This window comes from Schistocerca piceifrons, unplaced genomic scaffold (genome assembly GCF_021461385.2).
Source record: "Schistocerca piceifrons isolate TAMUIC-IGC-003096 unplaced genomic scaffold, iqSchPice1.1 HiC_scaffold_2357, whole genome shotgun sequence".
In the NCBI taxonomy this organism is placed as follows: domain Eukaryota; kingdom Metazoa; phylum Arthropoda; class Insecta; order Orthoptera; family Acrididae; genus Schistocerca; species Schistocerca piceifrons.
In genome coordinates this window covers 2,153,850-2,162,779 of record NW_025728291.1, presented here as the reverse complement: position 1 = coordinate 2,162,779, position 8,930 = coordinate 2,153,850, and positions in this window count along the sequence as shown.

Below are 8,930 nucleotides of genomic sequence, written 5' to 3'. Positions count from 1 at the left end.
AGCGAAAAGTGTTTGTGAGGCACTACAATCCTCGTGTACACTTCTGCTTGACAAATGTTCTATTTACAGAGTTAGTGCTGGCATGATGTGTAATTTCACAAGTCAGACGCCGCTGGTATGCGTTTATCTGTTTCCTTGTAAGAGGTATTACTGTTACTAACGAACATTTTATATAGGACTCATACAGGCATAATGTAATTTCCGAACCGTGATCGAATATCGACGCTATACATCTCTAGAAAGCTTTGTTGTGCATGTATCACACAAAACCGATGTTTTACGGAAGTAGTTTTTTCATTTTATAGTTTGTTCCCCGCAAGAAGGATGTATGTCATGCGCTGGAAATATATTTCTTACACTGGAATATTAACAGCGCTGCATTCCACACAACTAATGGGTTAGAAACTGATGCGATCTAACATTATAGCCTGTTTTAAGTGCAGATACTGACAGCCTTGGGAGAGCCAGTCCTGACAAAACTCTACCATCTGGTGAGCAAGATATATGAGACAGGCGAAATACCCTCAGACTTCTAGAAGAATATAATAATTCCAATCCCAAAGAAAGCAGGTGTTGACAGATGCGAAAATTACCGAAGTATCAGTTTAATAAGTCACGGCTGCAAAATACTAACGCGAATTTTTTACAGACGAATGGAAAAACTAGTAGAAACCGACCTCGGGGAAGATCAGTTTGGATTCCGTAGAAATATTGGAACACGTGAGGCAATACTGATCCTACGACTTATCTTAGAAGCTAGATTAAGGAAAGGCAAACCTACGTTTCTAGCATTTGTAGACTTAGAGAAAGCTTTTGACAATGTTGACTGGAATACTCTCTTTCAAATTCTGAAGGTGGCAGGTGTAAACTAGAGGGAGCGAAAGGCTATTTACAATTTGTACAGAAACCAGATGGCAGTTATAAGAGTCGATGGACACGAAAGGGCAGCAGTGGCTGGGAAGGGAGTGAGACAGGGTTGTAGCCTCTCCCCGATGTTATTCGATCTGTGTATTGAGCTAGCAGTGAAGGAAACAAAAGAAAAATTCAGAGTAGGTATTAAAATCCATGGAGAAGAAATAAAAACATTGAGGTTCGCCGATGACATTGTAATTCTGTCAGAGACAGCAAAGGACTTGGAAGAGCAGTTGAACGGAATGGATAGTGTCTTGAAAGGAGGATATAAGATGAACATCAACAAAAGCAAAACGAGGATAATAGAATGTAGTCGAATTAAATCGGGTGATGCTGAGGGAATTAGATTAGGAAATGAGACTCTTTAAGTAGTAAAGGAGTTTTGCTATTTGGGGAGTAAAATAACTGATGATGGTCGAAGTAGAGAGGATATAAAATGTAGACTGGAAATGGCAAGGAAAGCGTTTCTGAGGAAGAGAAATTTGTTAACATCGAGTGTAGATTTAAGTGTCAGGAAGTCGTTTCTGAAAGTATTTGTATGGAGTGTAGCCATGTATGGAAGTGAAACATGGACGATAAATAGTTTGGACAAGAAGCGAATAGAAGCTTTTGAAATTTGGTGCTACAGAAGAATGCTGAAGATGAGATGGGTAGATCACATAACTAATGAGGAGGTATTGAATAGGATTGGGGAGAAGTTTGTGGCACAACTTGACTAGAAGAAGGGATCGGTTAGTAGGACATGTTCTGAGGCATCAAGGGATCACAAATTTAGTACTGGAGGGCAGCGTGGAGGGTAAAAATCGTAGAGGGAGACTAAGAGATGAATACACTAAGCAGATTCAGAAGGATGTAGGTTGCAGTAGTTACTGGGAGATGAAGAAGCTTGCACAGGATGGAGTAGCATGGAGAGCTGCATCAAACCAGTCTCAGGACTGAAGACCACAACAACAACAACCGTGTGGTCTTAGGAGTGCATGTGTTTATGTTCTCCCTTACCAATACCCTCCTGGTACTAATATCAGACACTAGAACAATACCTTTAGAATTGATAGCGTAGTTGATTTACATAAAATGCTTCGAACTCCATCTGTATGGAGCTCCATCATGCATAAAAACCACCTGTTTCTTGTTCTTCTTAACCTTCTGCTATTAGATCACAACACCTTCAAATCTACTCCTATACACTTATGAGGGATGCTAACCTCCTCGACATGGGCGCATCTAGAGATATCTTGTGCCCTTAGATGGGTGCGGTCTCGGCATGCTTCATTCATTCACGAGACATGGAATGTAGCGGTGTACTCCTGGTCAGCTGCAGATTGAACCGATAATGGTGCAGCTGGGAGAGTTGGTCAAAGACAGTGCGAGGGGTCTTTCGACTCCCATCCGCATAGAGACAGACCGTAAACTATGCACTATGCTCGAGGTGCTAGAAATATGTAGATGCTGTCTGGTATACTTTGATGAAGTATATGTTCGAGAAATAACAATGAATGGACGTACTGCACAGTCATCTCTCTACATTCGCAATGGTACTAGCAAAGCAGAGAAATGGCGGTTTAGCAATGATAATGTAATTGGAAAACATGCTGTCACGTCATTGGTCGGTGTTGAAATTACTGTAAAATTGCTAAAATTGTTCGCACCATCAGCCTTGATGCTTATTATTACAGTGCATCGACGGTGTCATTTTACGTTCCATACTTCCACTGGTACACTGTTGATTGTCACATAATGATTGAGTGACATTGCATGTTTGAGATGGAGAAAGAGTCTTGGCAAAGGGAAGCACCTTCTGGGGGTGGCTAGCCCCGAAACAGTGATCATGTACACGACTGCAATATGAGGAATCAATCGAAGCGGAACAGAGGATCAGGACGAGTTAATGTCAGTTTAGAACCTGACAAAGATCTCAAACTCATTTCGGTAAAAACAAAATGTGTGGCAGTGTACAAAGCACATTACAGTAGAAAAAAAAACGATGTTTCAAACAGCGAGACAGGGAGCCTCTCTTGCGACTAACAGTATAGTCCGTGGGATACGGTCATCCTCCAACAGTACAGGTGCTAAAACTTTAAACTGGTCTGTGCAGTGCATCAGTACCTGTATATTTAATAGGACCGCCACATGCACTCGATGCTGGCACGTGGATGGTATTTGTTTTCGATATATGGGAAGAGAGAAATGCAATAAAAATCTTGTCAAGTTCTCTATCGGATGACGTTAGCAGAACTTTTGTAGTTCGTAATTTTCGTTGGATGGTACAAAATAACGATGATGGAATGTTGGGCTGATATAGGTGAATGGACGCCGAGAGCTGTGGATCTGCTTTGGACTGCAGTACCTGTATGATGTTGAGTGGTCCTTATTTTCCCAATAAGAAACACCACCTAACTGTTCGTACAGTCTTTATTGTACCTCGTGTTGCAGGAGCGGTCTTTGTTTGGTGCCGACCTTACACATCATGGACGGTTGGTGGAGCTATCACAAGATGTTCCCATTTCTATTGAATGATCAAAACACTAACTTATCTTAGCTTGTTTCTACATGGACTGCAGAATGTGGTAGATATAACTTTCTCAGGCTTCTACTCAGTTCCGACTTAAATTGGAACGATTACATGCGCATAGCTGCAGGGATGGGCACCGAGTCCGAAGGGCAGTTGCAAGATGCATAGGGACTACCTAAAACCACGTTCAAATTTTACTGTAACAGTTAGAGTCGAAAAAGGTGACTCGTTTCGAGATATGTGAGTGCTAGATATATGATTCGCTAGTGGTTGTAATCATTAAAAGACTTCTCCATAGGATGCTACGCAGGTATGTGGTTGAATGGAAAGACTTGATTCCAAATCACAGACAGCATTTCTACTGGAAAGCGTGACACTAGCGATCTGGAAAGCCTGTGTACATTTCTCATGACCTCAATCAGCACACCATCCACTGTTTGCGATCATTCTCAATCAACCATCGGCTATAACAAGGAACCACTTACGTGGCATCGAGACAGAATGCATTATAAATACTGCCGAAATATCTACTGGTGATATGAGGGAGCTGCAAATACTGGCTTCATACGGCATTCCTTAGCTGAATCACTTTATAAATTCGGTGATTGTATTACGAGCTTACACTGCCGGTGACTTGTAACCGCACATTCAGTCTGTTAACATACCCTCCGGCGATCTCCGTCTATATTCAGTGTCGTGGTATTTGTGTGGAAAAACCACTTCATTCGGAGGTAATGCCATACCAAGATTTGTACGGCTTGTATAGTTTTAACATGGATATCGTTAGCGATACTTGTGAGCACCTGTAGAACCAAGACCGCCTATGACAGTAGCATAGTCGTGCTTTTAACATCTGGCGGTGTGTAAGACGATTACGTCTCTCTTTCTAAGATGCTGTGGTACCACTCACAAGAAAAACTTGTGAGATATGTCCATGATTTTCACTCAGTACTTTTGTATGGTCAGCAATCAATTATTGGCGGAGTATTATACTTAGTAGTTGGGGATGCATGATAAGTCCGCATTGAGCATCAGGCTTACAAAGTATATGTGTGTGTGTGTGTGTGTGTGTGTGTGTGTGTGTGTGTGTGTGTGTGTTTCTGTTCCGACATGTGCAAAGAAAATCATTATGTCCTGTCGTAAGAGAAGGTATGGAATGATGTGGAATACTGCGATAGCCGCCAAGGGAATGAAAGATTTTTTGTTTTACTTGAAAACTATGTCAGGTCATAAGAATGGTACTGATATTTCTATTTCCAGAGCCACAGCAGTCAACAGGGGTATTCCTGATACTTCGCACATTGTCGAATGTTGTCCAATTGAGACCGCAATCGTAATATTTAATTGTAAATATGGCGATCGAATATGTATGCGACCGGATTCCTAGGACGATTCTGTCTAGGGGTGCATGGCGCATGGCAGCGGTGAACTGTGGCGAGAATAATTCACGTTTCCAGCTAATGGCAGGAGCTGTACAAATGAAAAGGCCTGTTGGGGTACAGGAATGTAGCTGACCTAACCGTGTCGCCCTCTAAACTAATATTCAGTATGTGTTGGACAACCTTCGTCATTACATGAGTTCTCTGTGAAAATTTGAGGGGATTCAGTTTGGACGTGCGTTTGTGATGGACCATTATTCCCTCCCATGTAAACAGTCCTATTGACTGCTTCTGCACATTTCCTGTCTTTATTTGGTGGTGAGAATACTGTTTGTGGTGTGCACGTCCAGCCGGTGAAAGATATATGAAAGATACATTTGCTGGTTCTCCAGACATGAGAAACATCTCAGTTGACTTTGCTAATTATAAGGATGATTTGTAATCTGTTATATCACCGACATCGGTATTCGCAAGTGGAATATCAGTTTCCTCTATTTTTTTCGAGATTTCATGTAAAGGTTCCGCAAACGGCATATAATTCTAGTTACACAGTGGTTTACAGCATGCTCCACCTCGCTAATGTTTCGGGTTTCTAGATAAATAATTTCCAGTCTACATCCTCAGAATTATAGTGTGCAAGCGATTGGTAGCATACTGCTAAGTAGTTGATATCGAGAATAATCGCGAAAATGATATGATATTCTGCCAAATCATGCGAAAATACATATGTTCAGTCTGGAGATACGTGTAGGAAGCAAGGAAGCAAGGAGGTTCGGGCCAGAAACAGTAACGCCTTTGTGCTGAGGGGAACTTACGCATCTCGCTTCCCACGCCCGGGTTCCCGGGTTCGATTCCCGGCGGGGTCAGGGATTTTCTCTGCCTCGTGATGGCTGGGTGTTGTGTGATGTCCTTAGGTTAGTTAGGTTTAAGTAGTTCTAAGTTCTAGGGGACTGATGACCATAGATGTTAAGTCCCATAGTGCTCAGAGCCATTTGAACAATTTTTTTTGAACTTACGCAGCCTTTGTAGAAGAGTTTGGAGAGTGACCTTGGTCTGCTGAGGGCGCTCTGGTTATGTCTCAGGCCAGTGTGCATGCGGGGGCAGATAACTTGTGACCATTGGCTGTGGTGGATGACCACCTGACCTTTTTGGGAAATATCTTCTGCTGCGAGGAGTATATACAGTGCACGTGCATATGCTGTCTGTCTTCATGGTATATGTACAAGTGTCTGGTGGTTGACAGATACATGGAGGATGCAGATGCGACGGTTTTGTATGGTGCAGGATATGAACTGTGTGTTGACTACATTGATATGGTATGTGGAGATCCGTTTCACACTGAAATATTGAAGCTTCCGTCATCAGTGGCAGAGCAGTGTAATTCATGAATTGTTTTTCCATATTTGACGATCTGCAGACTATTTTTGCAGGGTTTAACTGTCAGTGCAATATGGCGATCTGTACAAAATAGTTTTGCTGTTGGAAGTCACGTCCGCAGATAAAAATGGCGGACAGTGCTCTCACACTGGCAGCAGCAGCAGTTTGGTGGTTAAATTCAGTAAGACCCAATCAGAGTGTTCCATTCATTCACAAGACATCCTTTGTGCTCAGACATAGGAGCCTCTACAGAGTGGTTCGAACAAGATGTGGGCAAGGTATCTACGGAAAGTTCTGATAGTAAGGTGATGTATTCCTTGTTCAATCGTTCAAGCAGACCATCCATCTCTGGCGTGATGCTGTCCATCATCCATCATTGTGGCATTAGGACATCTCCAGACCTGTAGCTGTAGGACAACGAAAATTCCAGCCATGCTACGCAAACATCTCATGTCTATGCATCAGCCACATTGGACAGGTAAACATGTGCACATTGTCCAAAGCATCTTGCATGTGTGGCGGGCTGTCCTGTTAGGATCGCTAGGAAGATTGTATCCTGTGTTATTTTGGGAAGCATTGCAGCAGATTTCTATATCGCATCCAGATGGAGACTTAGCTCTTATTTACATAGATCTGTGACTTCGGTATAACACTGACAACCTTTTAGCTGCACTTGTGATGGTGAGTCGCTTGGAAATTGGGTCTTCGCTGGACCACAGGTACAAAGGCTATGCATTATCGCGCTAGCAACGGTGGTTAGGGAAACATGTGCATGGCTGGAGGCAGCCCGCAGGATGGACCGACATGATGAGTCCGCGCCAGCTTGCGCGTCTTGAGGCCTCTGTAGGGAACAGCTCGCTGATATGTTGCAGTTGACGATAGTTCGAAAGTATTTTCAAGTGCACTGAATGTTGGTGCACTGCATTATTTTTGGCTGTTGAAGCATTGTGAGAATGCTGGCAGAGTGTTATATACGCATTAGTTTTTGAAAATTTACGTGTTGTTTGCATGTCTGTACATCAGTGTACCACATTATTTCGGTAATTTACGAGCAGTTTGCAGATGTGTGGGCTGTGCAATGCATTATTTCAACAGTTTATAATTAGTGAGCATGTCTGCAGGGCATTATCCCTGCATTATTTTGACAATTTACGAATTGTTTGCGTGTTTGTACATCATCGTAGTGCATTATTTTGATGATTTACGAGTTGTTTGCAGGTCTGCAGGGTATTTATTGTGACCCCAAGCATGTCAGGGCGAGTGTTTTGTATTAGTGTACTAAATAAACTATGTGAAATCCGTCCTTAAATAAACTGTTCCGAAATAAATAAAGTACACTCCGTCCTCTCTCCAGCACCTGGACACAGAGTGAGTCCTTTTCCCGCCATTTTCTCCAGACCGCTATGGGACAACAGCGCCCTCTGGTGGCAGTACTGTGAACTGGGTCAGTTGAACTCTGGACCTCATGGTGAACACACTGGATGGAGCTACTGCCTATGACAACTCAAATTGTTTAAATAAACACTGAATGCAAAATAAAAACTTACATCCATCCTATCCAGCATCCCAGCACAGGCTAAGTCCCTTTCCCGCCAATTCCAAGGAAGAGGTGGTGGTTGGATGACTTAGGTTAGTGGAGGTAGCCCAAATGACCTATTTTGCACCCAAAATTTGAACTTTGCACCATGGCATCATTGCGATGTTGCCAGCTATATCGCCACCATCTTGTATCCGCCATCTTGAATAAATCTGGCAACTACACAGAGTGGTGATATGCCCCCATTGTCTCCCTGCTCGCGTTTGCTATCTTCAAGTTCAAACACTTCTCATCGTATTGGTGTTCGAAATTTCGTGCGTACTGAGGTGTTATGTGTAGCACTGTGGCATATTGTTGTGAGGAGATACACAGAGCCATTGTTTTATCAAATCATTTCCAGGTAAGGAAACCAAAATAAGGAAGCTGTTCTTAGCATAACATTTATTTGAAAACTAGACTCTACAGATCAACGTACCTAGTATTTTGCTTTGTGGTGATTTTAACATAGATATTTTTGATTGGTGTTATGATGTAGCATTTACAATCACATTTACATCTGCACAGCACTGCAAAAAGCTCGTGAGATGGAACACAAATTTCTGGAAAAAAATGAAAAACAGTTGCTTGTATAGGCCAGAACAAAGGACAATGAGTTATTTCATGGCTATTTCAAACTGTATAAAAATGTATGAATGTTATCAGTAAAGTCAAGAAACTGTTTATGCTGTATTCTTGGAATTAATGTAAATCAAAGTGGAAAGCTGCGGTGATGAAATACGATAATGCGCCAGTCTGCGATTTACCAAAGAACGGCATACTGTAAATTTAAACATATATTCTGATCGAAAAACATGTTTCACGGTAGCATGTTTGAAAGAGAAACTATTTATTTTGCTAAAGTTGCCACTACATTTGATCAAAATATCTTATTCAATAATAGTGGCGAAATTCGCTTCCTCAGTCATCTACAACTGAACATTTACGTATGTTCATATGTATAAGACTCAGAGATCTTATATTATATCACAAAAGAAACAGGACACGAGAGCATACTTCAAGACCATCAAGATTTCGTAAATCATACCACAAAAATATAATTTGGCTTGAAATGCATATTCGTATGTTCAGATCCATACTGATTTACCTAGTACTAAGCTTTTCAGTGTGGTACTTATAGTGCCAATTTTCTTGTAGTACCGGGTTCGCTGATGTT